Consider the following 17,171-nt stretch of genomic DNA (forward strand, 5'->3'; position numbering starts at 1 on the left):
ATGCTCCTGCATAGTAAACAAAACTTAAAATTAAGTATTTTAAAAGGAAGGAGGAAAGCTAACTGGAACAGCAGTTGTTGATTCCTGCTTAGCTAGAAATTATCGGTGACATTCATGTTTAAGGCATCAGACGAGTCATCTTTGTTTCAATTTGCCTCTATTTATTCCCTTGTTCCCCTTCTCACATTCTTCAGTGGCTCCTAGTAGCAACTTTGTAATAATATATCCATAGCTGATGTGCATACATCTCTTTAGCCTGCCTAACACACACATAACACAATACTACAAAGCCTAATAATACAACCAGTTTTAAGATTCCTAACTTGCAAAGATCTTTCACAACACAGTATTAAGCCTGGAAATAGGCTCTTCATTCTATGGTCAGAGACATTAGCAGCCATATGACTATGGTTATCCCACTACGTTCTCAGAATTGGCAACAGCCGATCCATACTTTTTTCTTTCTTTTTTTTTTTTTTAAACTACAATTCATGAAAATCCAAGCTTTCCCCATAAATTAATCTGAAATATTTACAGATACCTAGTTAACACAGTCATGCTTTGGTAAGACAAGATTTCATGTAACCTGCTGCTCTTACTATATGGGAAGCATCAATTTTCAGATGCTGGGCTGCCTTTGTGAAAGTTTTTGAGGAGATACCTTTCCACCATCCTGGCATACCACAGTAGAGAGGGTTCTGATAACTATGCATTATCCCAAACAAGCAACAATGAGGAAAAGAAAATATCAAAATCAAGACAGAGCTAGAAAGGCATACATTGTTAAAGGGAAGGGAAAATATTCACCTCTGCTTCCGCTGCTTGCTTATGCCTTGCAATACGTTCTATGCAAACCTCTGTAAAAGGACGGAGGAAAAATAAAAAGAACTTTAAGACATCAAAAGTAAACAATATGCCACATAAGAAAATTTCACAGGTCTGAATATATGTTTAAGTTTTGTTCACCTGAATATCTACACTGATGTGAAAAGCACTTAAAAGTTATGGCCACTTGGACCCAGTCCCCAGTTTGAATTTGTGTATCAAATACTGCATTTCCAGCTGTTTGAGAATAATTGCAATTACATCCTTTGTTGTGTCCTACAGCTGTAAACAGCTACAGCTTGTACCTCAGGGTAGGGCAGGGGAGTCAATGCCTTCCCGCCTAACGCAGAGAGTGAGAGACACCAAAGGCCATCACCTTTTATGAAGGCCACACTATTTCTGATACAAGCCAGGATGCTATTGTCCTTCTTGGCTACCTGGGCATGCTGCCAGCTCACATTCAGGTGGCTGGCTCCCCTCCCTCAGGGAAGCATGGTCCCACTGCAGCCGGCCTGTCTGGTGTCTTTCATCTGAGTTTCCAGGAACCTGGTTTTCTTCAAGTGCAGGAAGTTTTCCTAACCATAGGCCTTAGATACACCCACATGTATCACGCAAAACAGAGAAAGGGCCTGAAAACCTGCAAGGGGCAACAGCAAGGCTTGAATCATGTTTCCTTTCAGAGAAGCATTCCTGAGCATGTCTGGGGCTTGGACTCTTGTTTTTACTACAGGAGGTTATTTTTAGTAGTAAAAAAGTGCCATTTTGAAACAAACTGTGTCACCTGACCCACTTAGCAGATGAGGGAAAGGCTGTGGATGTTGTCTACCTGGACTTTAGTAAAGCCTTTGACACCTTTTCCCACAGCATTCTCCTGGAGAAAGTGGCTGCTCATGGCTTGGATAGGCGTACTCTTTGCAGCGTAAAAAACTGGCTGGATGGCCAGGCCCAGAGAGTTGTGGCATTAACGGCATTAAATCCAGTTGGGAGCCTGTCACAAGTGGTGTTCCCCAGGGCTCAGTATTGGGGCCAGTTCTGTTCAATATCTTTATCAATGACCTGGACAAGGGGATCGAGTGCCCCCTCAGTAAGTTTGCAGACGACACCAAGTTGGCCGGGAGTGTTGATCTGCTAGAGAGTAGAAAGGTTTTACAGAGGGATCTGGACAGGCTGGATCGATGGGCTGAGGCCAATTGGAGGAGGTTCAACAAGGCCAAGTGCCAGATCCCGCACTTGAGTCACAACAAAGAGTGGCTGGAAAGCTGTCTGGTGGAAAAGGACCTGGGAGTGGCCTCTTAGAGAAGCCAGTGCACCTTCAACTTCTGCTAAGCTGGTCCAGGTTAAAGACAATTTAGCTAACATTCCCAGGTCCAGCCTACTGCTATCTCACGTCCACCTCTGAAAAGGGAACACAAACCTTCTCTAACTTTCTAGAGTGCACAGCCTTCTTACTCCACAAACATCACAGCAGCAGGGGCCACTCAGCAGGAAAACGTGAAGAACCAGCTTTCTCAGGAGACAAGCTTCCCACTTCTTTATTCCCACAAACAATAAAAGTCGCTGATAAAGCCGAGGAAAATGGTCAGAATTCTGCATGAAATACAGCCTGGTATGTAATTAGCAAAGCGAGAGAAAGCATTCAAAACCAAATATATTCAAATCAGCTCAGCCATCTCCAGCAATGTTCCAGCAAGAGGTATGCAGAGCAAGGCCTGGATGCCTTTTCAGCCTAGATGATTCAAGGTTTCCAATGTTTCTAGAAGTGCAAATTTCTCTTGACAGCCATAAATTCATTTAAAGACTGATGACAATTAAAGAAACATAGCCTGTCACACTGCAGGGTTTTATTTTACTTGATAATGCGTTGATATATATACACACACACAAGAATGAAAAGCATATTTTGACATTTAAAGCCATCCTAGCTTGTCTGTGCCACACAGCCCAAGCTGTCAGGAGAAAAGTGGGAGTGCTGCAAAGTTTTTAGATAACAACAACTTCTAATTAAGAGATGAAATTGAATTTTTACCAAATTAGAGCACACACAGCTTCTCTCACACAAACACAAAAATGAAAAACATTTGGCTAGCACTCATTTTTCTGGCCAGTCACTTCCCCAAAGCTGCAACTGTGACTGACTGCAGGCTTTTCTCCTCCATAAGAACAGTTTACTTTGGAGGCTAAAGCACCAGTCGGAGATTCAGATGATTATGATTCAAACCCTGGCTCTGACACAAGCCACTTCTCTAATTTTGGGTAAATCATTTAACTGACACTTACTCTGCTTCCAATCTAATCTGTAAAGTCAGGATAATCCTATTTCCTTTTCTTACACTTTGGGAATAGGGTAGGATAGTTTGGATACCAGAAATTATCTTGGGCAGCACATAGCTCTCTGGAGGTCAATTTCACCATCCACAAAGAGTAACTGACATTTTTTGAAGCTGCCTGCACATTTGTGGACTTCTAGTGATGCTCGTTCTCCTCAACTGCTAAGATGACCGTCATGAATGGATGGCTCTAATCTTAAGAATTATCAGTGTACATACTAATGCCCTTACCAAACTTGTATGAAACTTCTGTAGGAGGAAACCTTTCTTCCAAGGTACGTTCTCCAAGGATACAAAATGGAGGAGGAACATGGTTCTGTAATATGGATTAGAGACCATGCACTACCAACCGTATTTCTTAAATTGGAAGCATGACGTACGTGTCTGATGAGAGTATGATAAGAGAAACATTTGAAAAGCATCAAGATAATCCCATGCCTGTACAGCTCCAAGAATATAATGGCTGGCAAGGGCCCTTATCACTCGCCTGCCCCGCCCCCCCGACAGCATCTGCAGGACCCTGCACAGCTATGGACCATTCCACTCCCTGCAACGGGAAGGAGAGAAATATTGCCAGCTGTGGTCATGACTGAATATTCCTGCCAGCTATCATCATCTCCAGTAGCAGCTTAGTTAGTGGGGGAAGTACAAACAGTCCTTCAGGTTATTTGCTGCACAATGGAGTAATGGGAGGAGGAAAACAACTACAGCCATGTCCTCCTCCTCTCCCTTTTTTCTCCTTTCTCAGTGGTAGAAGAGACAGAAACGTAGTTGCTCCCTCCCTTTGCTCTTTCTCTCCTTTCCTTACCTCTTTTGTATCACTTATCTTGAGAACAGCTGGTCATATATATAAATAAGAGTGAGGTCAAAGCTGTTACAAAAAAGATTGATTTGACTTAGAAATGTTTTGAGAAGTACTGTGTAACCAAGATGCCTGTGGAAAGTACCAGGGAAGACCAAAGGCATTCATAGCAGCTCTTTCCCATAGGGACACCTACAAGGAAAACACTTCCTTTGCCCCTCATCTCTCCCCTCATTCTGAAAACCAGCAGTGTGATGTACATCTTGATACTAGAAGGGTGAACAAGTGGTCCATTTCAGTCCCAAGAGATTGTCAGCATACAGAATACAGAGGAGGAATCACAACCACACTAAATGCGTAATTACTGGGGGACTGATTTCCCTATATAAAGGAAAAGAGACTTCTTCCAAAGCAATTCTCTCCAAGAATTTATACAGACATTGGCAACTTCTGCAGCCTCACCCACAAAGTACAGAATTTTTGTCACAGGAGATTCTGTGGGGTGTTTTGTTTTTTGGTTTAGTGTTTGGTGTTTGGTTTTTTTTTTAATGGATGGCATTTACTGATACTTACACCTTACAGCGTTACAAAAATAGTTTGCGTTTCAAGCCACAGTACAAGAGAGGTGCAGGGTTTTAAATGCATGCTTCAGTACTTGCAATAAACTGACTCCTGGCAGAAACCCCCTAAAGGAATTAAATAGCACTATAGGATATTCATCTGTCGGTTTTTCTGCTATTTGTCTAAGGGTACTGTGAGGCTGTCCTAAGTCCCTGCTCCTTCATTAACTTCCCTGTGCTGCAACTTAGCACCTTAATTATGCACACATAAATATCTGTGGGGCCATGTGATAACATAGATCACTTAAAGATCAAAAGATCCCTTCCCCTTTCTGCCATGCTTCTGACTCTCCATCATTTCAATGTTACGGTTTCATGGTGCAGCCCCATTTACAGTCACATTGACGCAACTGGTAGGGCAGCAAACAGCAGTGTAGGACTGGTAAGTGCTCAAGTTGGCTTCTTTGCCGATACCGGCATTTATCACAGCTTTTAGAATTCAGAGTTGTCTGAAGCCACCTGGGTACAGCGACACTTTTGTAAATCAGGAGCCACAGTCTAACCTGCAGACAGTGATTTCATCCTATGGGAACTGTACGGCATTTTCAGGAGAGGCGATTTTCACCTCTCAAACTCTGCAGCCAGAGAAGATAAAGCTTAGAAAAGGTCTGGACAGTGACGACAGTGTGTCAAGAAGCCTCCCCTTGTCTCCCTTTAAGCCAGCAGAAAGTAACAAAGCTCTCTTTTGTCAGCCTTGGGTTGTCTCATTGCAAATTTGCTCTCATGAAGAGAGAAGCAAGACAAAATACCCATGGAGGGTAGGATAGGGTGGATTTGTTTTTACAATGGCTTTTGTTCCATGCAGCAATATGGAAATGCAAGATAAGGGTTTCTATTACCCAGAGGCTATGGGGCACATTGCACTCACAGCACATACGCAAGTCCCATTAATGCTAACAGGCACTGAGCACGCTCAGCAAGAGCAGAACAGTCACTGCATTTTCACAGTGGTATTTATGGACAGGAAACACTTGCTATCCACTTGTCTTCCAACAACTTCAGGGACAGTCCATTACTGCATTTGCTTGGAGAAAATAAAATGGAACAGAAACACAGGTGTTAATTAGCTGAAACCATTCACATTATACCATCATGCAGTAAGTCCCCATCTGTATCAGTATTAATGCAATGCCTCAGCTGGCCCACCTGAACACAGCAAGCTGACTATGTTAAGAGTGATGAAAATTTTGGTTAAATCTCTGCAAAGCATACTTTAAAAAGGACAACAGCAGCAAAATAAGTAATCTAACTTGTACCAGTGATACTGCACAAGGGAGCATAAAACTGGCTGAGAAGAATCAGCAGCATGTGTCTCCTGAGCCACAGGACAAGCATTCTCAGCTAAGGCACGAACGCATGCCTAAGATACCAGAAAAGGCATGGAATAATTCCTGGATGGTTAAGAGCTTCATGTGGCATTTGCAGCAGCTCAGCCTGTCCCATGCAATATGTGATGCATGACATCAGGCAGACACTGCTCTCACCCTGCTTTAGCCCTCACGGTCTCACGTACATGTCCATCATGGACATGATGATCTTAAAGGTCTTTTCCAACCTAAATGATTCAATGATTCTATGATCATGCCTTCCAAATGCCAGAATAAACATCTTTTAAATGCACCCAGAGTTAGACATGCATTCACTCAAACAGATCACAAAAAGTAGCCAAACTTATAGGGCCAAGTTCTCATTAAATGTGTATTTTACACCACAGAGTAACACGACTAGTCCAATGTGACTGTCTCATCTACAGTTCAAGTCATTAATTTTCTTGTTCAAGGGATCATTCATTGATGATTGCATGAAAAGGGTCTCCTCCTCTAACCAACCCTGTTTATGAGGGTGATCTCTTCTTGTTCTCAGACCTCCCCTGCAACCAACCTTCTCTCCTTCTAGCTCTTCCCTTCACAATACAAATAAACTTCAAACATGCTTTAATACCTCCCATCTTGAAAAATCCATGCCAAAACACATAAGCCACTCTGAGATTGCTACAATAATTATCTAGCATTCCTTTCGAAAAAATCCAGCCTAGAAACATCTTGTTTATGCTCTTACGGTCAAGGGGAATGACTTCTAACAATACCTTTAAAACTTCATAGTTAGTGCCTTCAGTAGCTTTGTCCATGCTCCTGCTGTTGTGCTGTTTCTTTTCACAGCTTCGGAGATACCATTCCTTGAATCCTTCTCGTAGTTCTCCAAGTGCTCCCTCAGTGTGTCCTCTACTGAACTCTCCTCATGCTCCACACCTTTCAGTTTTCTTCTGTAGTTCCATTGGCCTCTGTCCTTTTTGTTCCTTCTCTTTCCCTTACACATTTCATCTCATTTGCAAACACAAATTCAGCTATCCTGATGACTTACAAAATGACACACCTTCTGTTCAAATGGGGATCTCAGCTTGCTTTCTTATATTTTTATGTGTGTGTTTAGCAGTTACCATGAACTCATCATGGCTAAAGCAGATATCTTAATTTTCTTCCCAAGACTCTCCTGCCTGTTATCTTCTTTCCTCATGACTTGTGAACAATAACAGCATCTTCCTGTTGCACCAGCCCATAACTTGAATATCATCTTGATCTTGGAGCTTGCTTTTGATTCTTGTATCTAAGCTATACCTCAGCCTGGCAGATGGTTTCCACATAGTGTCGCTAGTAGGCCATCCATAGCATCCTTTCATCTGCAGAGATAAAACTCTCTTGACAAATGCAATCTTGTTCCACAGCTATTTATCCAAAATGCTGCTTTAGAGGCCATTTTCCTAGACCATCCCTTTGGCAATGTTATTACTTTCTATGCAAGCCTCTGCTCATTCCATTCTCTCTTTCACATCAATATTAAGTTACATATCATTGCTAAGTTTTCCACAGTTTATCCACAAGTCTCTCTCACCTCTTCTTCAATATCAAAAGATCAATTTCTACCTCTGTAGTAGCCCCAGGGATTCTATTGTCTCTAGTCCATAGTTTGAAAATGCTTTATACCCTGTGGGCAGCTTCTAGCTCCACTGAAGTCTGTGGAATGCAGGGGCCAAGATTTTGTCTTAGAAATAATTTCTGAAATCAGGAAAATTATTTGCAGTATGTAAAGCTAAGCATGTGCCTCAGGCAAGGTCTACTTCAGAAATGGTTTGCTGGTATCATTATGCAAGTACAACCCATCTTGGCACAACTGAAGCAGCTAATTCTATCACAGGCACAGCCTATAGCAATGACATTGTCTTTGTTGGTATGATTTATATTAGTGTGTAGAATTTTTTAAAAAGTCAAACAATTCCTTCAGCAAAAGCATTTCTGGCAATAGAAATGCAACTGTGTTAAGGCTGCTATTAGTATAGAAAAGTTCTAATAAACAAGCAAACAAACAAATCACAACAAAACTCACTCAATCCAATAAACCTTTCTGACATAATCTCGTCCAAGCTTTTTTCTAGGACTGGGACATGGGTATGAATAAAACAGCCAAATTATAAAAGCTAAACCAAACATATATGTGTATGATCTATATATGTATGCAGATATATAGAGATAGATCTAAAAAATTCTTAAAAAGTATTTATTTGTACTGCTGAAGTTGAAAAATTGACAGCCCAAGAAAAAAACCACATATAGCTTCAGTGTAGACTGTGATTCTTCACACTATTACAGAAACATCTGTAAATCAGGACATTAAAAGATACATCTAGGATTAAAGGACTGCTTAGACATGACATCATCCTTTGGCTTCTCCTGAGACTATCTGGAAGAGTGATATCACTTAATGCTTATTGCCAGAATTACTCTTACAGATAAAGCACCAGTGATGGCATATATGTAATGATGATGTAGGAGTGTCTAATTCATCAGCTAGAAACCAGTATTAGATCTCTACAATGCCAAGAATTGAAAAGAAGCCACAGTGGTTTTATAGCACTCTAATGTTAAAAGTTTTAAATACAAAATATTGTCATTGATGGACCAAAACTACCAAACTTAATGCTCACACTAAAAGTTTAGCTCTGAGTTGGTAAGTAGGACCACTATGCTTGTTTCCATTATGTTATACCAATTTTACAGCACTGCACTGTTACTGGTTTCATTAGAATTACATTAGTATAAAACTTTTATAACGTACTAAAAGGATGAAAATATATTTCTTTTTTCCTAGCTAAACCAAGAAATCATTGGGAGACAGTAAATATGGACCAACTTGCTGTCATCTTTGCAGCTACTTTTAAAAATCAGAGCTCCTCTTTAGAAGGACTTCCTCTGCCTACTAAAATCTTCAGTCTGTGCATAAACCAGTGTAGCTGTTGAACTTGCAAGAAACATTTTGCATCATATGTACAAGGCAGTGGGAGGGGCAGAGCAACTAAAGAATGATGAAGTACTGCTCTGAAACCAAAAGCATTGCTGGTACACTCTTGCTCTTGAGCAGAAATCTGAGGTTTCTGGAAGTGAGACAATAATATAGCTAAATGTAGATCAGCATCTCCTAATGAGAACTCAGGAAACAGATGTTGCTGATAGCCCATTCACAGCATTTGATGCTTTTTAATGAATGTAGGACACGAGTGGCAAAGTGTGTGTGTATTTCTATAGCATTGCTTTTCTGAGGGGCTTTGCAGTTACTTATTGTCTGATATTTATCTTATTCCTACAGAGAAGCTCTACTTAATGTTAAAGTTGCTTTGTTCTACTTTAATAGCATTTTTATGTTCTTGAAAGACTGGCAAATACACATTTATGTTCACTAAATGCATATCTGTTTCTTTACCTGCATTAATGGAAAGTTTATCTATTCTTCCATTCTTCTTCCACAATTCATTGTAAATATTCAAGGCTTTGACAATTACCATTCAGCCCTTAAGTCCAATACATACAAAAGGAGGGTACTCTACCCCACAGGAGTCTAGGAATAACACTGTATACTTTATAGAGGACAATCTTTCATTGCAGCAATTCACAAAGCTTTACAAACACCCCATGAAGTTCAACGGCTCTGTTTATTAACATTTTAAGACAGAAGAAAGGAGTTACAGCTGACTCAAGGGAACAAGCCCTAGCTCTCAGCTTCTCAAGCAATGGATCAGACCAGCTCCTAGAAATGATTAGCTCCATTTACTCTGCAAAGCCCAATGTTGCTGCACATTAGAAAATCAAGAGGGATTTGTACAGCCTTGTGGGCCATACCCATTTTTAAGCCTCATGAAATTAAAGAACCGCCTTTATTTCACTGCAATTGCTTTATGTCTGCATAAAAACCATACCACTGAACTTTACATGCCTCTTCCTGGATTTGTAAGTACCATAGCAGCTGCAGACTGACACTCTTCCTCTCGAATGTATGCTAAAGGCAGAAACCCCCTGAGACAAATAACCCAACAGGGGCTAACTTGCCCCTGTATAATACACACATCCCATCCAGCATGACGAGCTTATTCCTTTCCTAACTTTCACCCACACTCCCCCATGCATATCTTTTTATTGTGACTGTTGAAAGTCATGCTCTACAATTTGCCTGCTTTGCTCAGATCTCTCCTGTTGTGGTGGATAACAGTAACAGTGCTGTTGTTCTTTACTCCCAAATCCAGCACCCTCCAGGCATATAACAGGAGGAAATTTTTGAAACACGTCCCAGGGGACATCACCAGCAAGCACAGCATGACTAATTACAGTGATTAGACTAATGGCAGAAGATTATCTCATTGAAACAACAGGACATTTGTCACATCCTAGCCATGGGAAAAGGTCCACTTCCCATCCCCTGGGCTGCTGTTTACCTGCCCTACACAGCTTGTGCCCTGGCACTTCTGCCTGCAAGCATTCCTCCAGCTGCTTCCTCGGCAAAGATGACAGAAGAGCCCCTGCAAGGCCAGGGTACTGCGAGGCAGGCTGTTGAGTAGGTCGCAATTGTCAGATGTGTCATCTGCAGTAAGGTGTTGAACCAGCATCTCCTCTGAAATTCCATGGAAGACCCACTGGATCCCCAGCAGGATACAGTACAACACTGGCAAATGGAATTAAGCACATTTGCTTCTTCTGCCACATGGTTCCCTGTACATTCCCTATATGTAGCTATCTTCCTGGCTCCTCTTGGGTGGCCATACTGCTTTTAAACGTTTCTTCTGCTCCAGGCGGTTCAGCTTCTCCTATTTCTGCCTGAGCCCAGCCTTGCAAAAAACCTTTTAAATATAAAGGCTTCCCAAAACATCCACTCCCCCTCCACTTTCTTTCCTTCTTTTTCACCATCTTGCTCCCATCCTGATTTCTTCCTTTACTCTGCCTGGATCTCTGTGAATCTCTCTGACTTACCCGCCTTGTTCAACATGTCATGGACTGTCTCATGCTCCCCTACTCCTTTGAAGTCAGACAATGGCTAAACTACATATCTGTGTCTGACATCTCCGAATGCCCTCTGGCACTTCAAATTAGTAGGAGAAATGCGTGTTTAGTATCGGCCAGCTCCCAAATGGTGGTAAGGCAATTGTGTTCAAATCAAAACTATTGGGCCTGATAAAGCTTCATCTGCCCATTCAGCCACCTTTTTTCTTACTGATCTGCTGTGTCCCTCTGGGATTTTCTTTCTTTCCTCGATGAATCTCAGCTTTCTGATGGTTTATCATTTTCCCTGATAAAAATGACTGACCCAATGTGCCCCACTGGGTAGTTTCCCATTCCAATACATGACACTGCTCACAGTTTGCACATGAGCCCCAGTCCTTCGATGCAAGTCTGAGACCTGCTTTCAGCACATCACCGCGCTTAGTCTCATTCTTCCCATTTCTATAGCAAATGCAAGTGCAACAGCTACAGAAGGGTTTTACGACTTTGCTTTGTAGTCTCACTTTAGCAGTGTGCTAACTTTGCATGTTTACACTGTTTATTTTCTTCCAACCCAGCATGAAGAGTCATGAGTAAAAGTGAAATTATACATTCCCAAAGGGACTTTCTTTTGCTTATTACTTCCCTCTTTTAATGCATTTATTAGAGCTTCTGAATTAACAGTGGCAGATGCAGGCAAAGAAAGAAAATTTTAATTTTGCAGATAATGATGGATTACAATACATTAACATTACTGTAAAACCCACAAAGTGAAAGCACTCAAGGGATGTAGGAGCAATTAATGTAGTTAGTTTATTTACCTAAGTCTGACACACTGCTAGGGCATTCAGAAGCTACTGGAATTGTGTTTACACAGGCAGAGCTATAAGGCTTCTTCAGTATCACGGACAAATATCCTGTTAAGGATTCAGGGCGATACCAGCTGCTTCAGGCAAAGGAAAATATGAAAATGTATACTGAAACAGCAATTTTAAACACATCTTTAAAACTTCAAAACCAGATCTTCTCCATTAAAAGAGTGGGCAGGGGTAAGACATTAATAAGGACATGGTATAAAGACAGTTCTCACCTCTCAAGAGCTCCATATTTCTGGTATTCTGAGAGATATTCTGTACAAGTTACAAATAATCTCTGTTTATGATACACTAGATGTCCGCTCAAGTTAAAATAGATATATGTAACAGAAGTGTGTAATTACGGGGCGGGGCGGGAGGGGAGCAGGGAATCCAAACACTTAAAACCAAAACTCCCATTAGGGTTGGGCTTTTTTAGCAGTAGCGGAAAAATTAGCAAATGCCTCATTTACATGCAATGTCGATGTGTAACTCACAGAGCTGCCTCCTGCATATTTCCAATACTGATCAAAAGCCCTAACTCATATGCTTTGAACACAGTCACAGCCTATGCATTGGAAACAAAAGGGCCCAGCAGCACCGAGTGTCCAGTTCTGTTTTATCTTAAGTGGCAACCACCATCTGAAAGACAGGGCATCTTTGTAACTCCCAAAATTAAACTATTCCAAAACATGAGATTCACATACATGTGGAATTCAGCATGTCTAAATGAAGGCAACAACAATGCTGAGGATTTAGAGTGCTTTATTGCAATCAAAACAGGTTAAACTAACTTCAAGTCCAGCCAGATGGCCTCTGTTGATAGCTGAAGGGATGAATATGCCATCCCATACTAGCAATGTACACACTGGGAACTAATTTCTAACAAAACTCCAAAACTTCAGCTGGTAAAAATAAATTAGCAACAAAAACCAAGCCTCTCCAGCAGTAAAAAAGACAAAGCGTCTCTAGTTGTGACCAGAGAGATACGTCTTGATGGATTTATTACAGAATTCAGTTGATCCGAGAAAATGGTGAAACTGAAGTCTGGCAAAATAGCCAAGTGAAACCCTGGGATGTCTTGAGAATGACAAGGTACAGCAGAAACCTCCAGCAGCTGCAGTCTCTAGCAGCACCTTCTTCTGACCAGCATGAATGGCCACCACCAGGCACAGTAACTCCAGCAGCAACTAGACACTCTGGAGTAAAACCAGGCAAAAGTAGGCTTGAATGGCAATGCTCTCATTGAGCATTGGGCAAGAAGTCGGGAGGGGACACAGCCGGGACAGCTGACCCCAAACAACCAAAAGGGATATCCCATACCCCATGATGTCATGCTCAGCAATAGGAGGATGAAGGAGGGTCATTTGCTGTTACAGCATTCATCTTCCCAAGTAAGCATTACGCTTGCCGAGGCCTGCCCGCCTACGGGAAGTGGCTAAACATCTACCTGCCGATGGGAAGTAGTGAATAAATTCGTTATTTCACTTTGCTTCCACACAGAGCTTTGCTTCACTTATTAAACTAATTTTTTTCCTCACTTTTGCTCTTCCAGTTCTCTCCCCCATTCTGCTGGGGGTGAGGGGGGCAGGGGACAGCAGGCAGTGAGCAATTGGCTGGTGGGTGTTTAGCTGCCGGCCAGCGTCAATCCACCACACATTCCCACTGTGCAGTATATGTAATGGGACTTCAATGAACAATATAAATTTAATTGACTGGATTTTCTCTTGTAATAAAAGATCATGGACACACACACAAACATGTATTTAAAACAGTCCCATTAATCTGCTCACTCTTTCCATCTGCTTTCCTTACTGTGAATGTTGCACCTCTTCTTTTACTTCCTACTACGAGCTGATGGTTTGTTTTAATACTATGAACCTGGTTCAAATTGATTGATTTTCATTGCTGGATGCTACAGTGAAACTATGAAATCTCCTTTATTTCTGTTTTTAGTGCTTATATAGAGCTAGCTGGAAATCACTTTAATTTTATTTTTAGCTCTCTTTCATTTATATTATTCTACTTTCTATTCAGAGGCTGTGCTACATAGTTTGAGTTGAAATGCAAAAAGAGGAAAGTCTTCATTTTTCAGCTCAACTAATGAAAGAAGAAAAAAATCCAAACGTTTGTTTTAGGCAAAGGAATAAGGAAATCTCATCCACATCCCAGTTTCACAGATCATATCACTACTCCTCATAACATTAAAGGGTGTTTTCCCATCGGTCTTAAACTTGCTGCTACTATTCTAACAGGATACAATTTTCCCTTTTTCAAAAGTTCCTTAAATGTACAATTTTCAGAAACAAGTACAGCAAGTAATATGTGTCTCTATTTTTCATGTATAGTTTCAAATAGTTGACAGAGTTCAACTTTCGAAAGTGCTACTTCCTTTCCCTCAGAAAATTGGGTCTCATTAAAAAAATTCAGGCCAAAGTGCCAAAATAGCTAGATTTTTTTTAAAAAACATCTTATCTTCAAGGCCCTCAATGACATTTAAGTTTGTTAATTCCATAAAATGTCTACCTGCACCTTTACATACTGCAGTACCGTCATAAAACTAATCCTGAGTGACTTTGGAAACACAGCATTAACACTTATAATTCACATAGCTCATTCAAAACTTTTATCCAGTGAGAATGTTTTCATTATTATTATATATCTTTATAATGACTGGCCCGTGGCAGCCTGAGACTGAAATTTTATTTCCAACTCACGTTTTTCCTCCCATAAAAGGTTCCTGCAAATGTATCGGCCAAGTTGTTCATTAGAACTCAGGTCCTGTATCATAACAGGGTTTAACAAACAAGCAGAATTGAACCAGTGTTTTAATACCAAAATAAAAAACAGGAATAAAAACAGATTTAATGGTAACTCTGTGCACTACCTTATACAAAGTATTAAACCAACTGGACCAGGCTTCCTACTGTAGTTATATAGCCATGTAAGACACTGGGGAAAGCTAAAAATTAAAGCAGCAAGGCCAGTTAGTAGAGCAGAGTCAGCTGGATGTAACGTGCTGTCCATTACATGGGTTTAACACCTCCACGAAGTCAGCAGGAGAGAGTCAGGACTGACTCCAAAAAGTCACTCCAGTATTACTTACTGGTGTTATTTTTGTTACTTGCCTGTTCCTACATAAGCACCATCTCTTGGCCATGATGAAATTCTGGCACATCCATTTGCAGCTTCCCCTGTTCTTGCTGATGCTCTGCCACCTCTGAGTGGATACAGAGGCAGAATGTAAGACTGAGATGATCTCGTCCCGCTGTTGAACATTCAGCTCTGCAATTCCAGTAATAAAACTGCTGAAGTGTTAAGCCACTTCCATGATCTTCTATTAACCTAATGCGAGGTCCTGTAATGACTTGATCTGCACCAGCCACCTCAATCCTTGCTGAAGAATAGGGAGACTTCTTCCCAGGGAAAACAAATTTTGGTTTGTTAGTCATTTGTTGATGTATGGGTGAATAAGAACAAAGATATTCAGCAGTATTTCTCTCAGCCATAATGTAAGAAGGGGCTGAGAAGTGAAAACCTGCAATTCAAAAAAGTCAATCATGCAAGGCACTTATGAGTGCCACAGTCATCCTTCCTTGGTGTAAAGTAACCTTGCTGTTGCCCCTGTGTTGAAAGCTTTTAATCTTGAGATAGATAGATGATTTTTTTTTTTTATTTTTTTTTTAAGAGAAGTGGAAGGACAAAATATTTGTGCAGGACATAAACAGATTTTGGATGAAAATGAAAGACATCCCTTGTAATCAAGAACAGAGAAGAGCTTTCCAGCAGATAGCTCAGTAACTAAGCTGATACAAATAAAATAAGTTTTCTCTGAAAATTCCCTCTTTACACATATTCTTAAGGTTTTGTTGTTCTCCCATAGGAAATGAGTAAATCCTGCTGACTTCTGTGGAGGAAGGCCAAAGTTTGCAGTAGTTAAGATAGCTGCACTTTGTTCCCTAGGAATATGAAACTGTCACTCTCTTTAGAAAAGCTGCATTCAAAATGAGTAATCAGAAGTGCAGAAGTCCTGGTTATTGTCCCATAACATTAAATACAGTGAAATCACAGCACAGTCATGTATTACACACTACAGAGCCTGACATTTTCATTGCTAATGTCACCTACAGCTTAAGGCTTTTTTCTCCATAAATCAAGCAGGATTTTTTTTTTCTCCCTTCAAAAAGCAGTCTAAGGGCTATATTTCACAAAACAATGCCATAGTTGTCATACACTAACCACATTCATTTGGGGGGGGGGGGTGGCGGCGGCGGGGAAGAGAAGATTCTTTGGTCCATAAGCAAAAAGCTGATCCTGAGCCATATGCATCTCCCCCCTCAAAAATGCCTTTGTGCTTATTCGTCTCTTTTTCTGGGCTGGGGTTTCTTTTTGCTTCTAGAATACTGCTAATTTAAAAAAAAAACAAAAACAAAACCAAAAACAAAAACAAACACCAAACAAACACACACCCAAACCAACAAACACCTGAGTAATCCTGAAAAACCTTATTTCCCGCTTAATTTTGGATCTCTCTTTGTTTCTGTTTTTTTTTTTTTTCTCCTTTAAAATAAATTGTTACACAAAACTGATGGCCAGTTGAGGAATAGTTTCTTTTCCCCAAAGCAAGCAGAGTGTGATTAAGGTGTAATGACTCTCCAGCTCCCAGCTGACACCATCTCTATTAGACTCCTCTATGTATCAGTAAGCTTGGGTTTACAAGGCATGGAGGTGTTTTCACATTTCAGTCCAATTCTGGCAGATCCTTCCACAGATCTTCCTTAACCTTTGTCATTGCACTAAAATCACTGGATTTTTAGCTAACGTCACGACATACAGCAGAGCAAACAATGAACTATAACTCTCTAGAAAACTGATATTAAAATAAATATTGATTAAGGAGGAAAGGGGAGAGTACAGGGTTTTCTCAGAAAGATTTGATGAGCATATAGGATTAAAATGGTTCAAAAGATACCTTCCTCCAAGAAACCTTGATCTCATGTCTCTGCATTACACTCAAGTCAGGACACAGGTCTGGACAATCCATTTACTGTCTCTTCTGGTATAGCCTTCACATGTGCTTACGGTTTGAAGAGGATTGCCCAGCTGCTGCAAGGCATTTGGGCGACTCCCCAGACAAACAGCATGTTTCAAGGATTAGGGCACTAGACTGTATTCTCTCAAACCATTGCTCATTTGGTGACTGTGCACGTTGCCTCATTGCTTTTGCTTTCTTATCCCATTTTTGACCATCTTAATAGTGTTTCAAAAAAACAGACAGGGCAAGTCTCCTGTCATTTAACTTCTGATGTCCAGTCTAAGCTTTTCCCCACTATTCCCCTTCCTCTTGTCAGCACTGAGAAACAAGCACCTTTCAGACAATTCATCTGATCTGTTCGTGATACTGTCTATAAGAGGAGAGAGAGAACATCCAAGGGGTATAGAAT

General features: G+C 40.8%; 1 protein-coding gene across 19 annotated transcripts in view; it reads right to left on the reverse strand.

The window, feature by feature from the left end:
- Positions 1-17,171, reverse strand: part of TSPAN4 (tetraspanin 4) — a 443,271-nt gene that overhangs the window by 255,855 nt on the left and 170,245 nt on the right. Inside the window, exon 1 of one of the 19 annotated variants that reach the window (XM_087745836.1) lies at positions 808-826. The exons of the other annotated variants lie outside the window; for them this stretch is intronic. The gene's annotated coding sequence lies outside the window, so the exon portion shown is untranslated. Of the gene's footprint in view, positions 1-807; positions 827-17,171 lie in introns of those variants that run through there. 19 annotated transcript variants of the gene reach the window in all.

This window comes from Nipponia nippon, unplaced genomic scaffold (genome assembly GCF_047370975.1).
Source record: "Nipponia nippon isolate SJK-2023a ecotype South Korea unplaced genomic scaffold, ASM4737097v1 scaffold_10, whole genome shotgun sequence".
Taxonomy (NCBI): Eukaryota; Metazoa; Chordata; class Aves; order Pelecaniformes; family Threskiornithidae; genus Nipponia; species Nipponia nippon.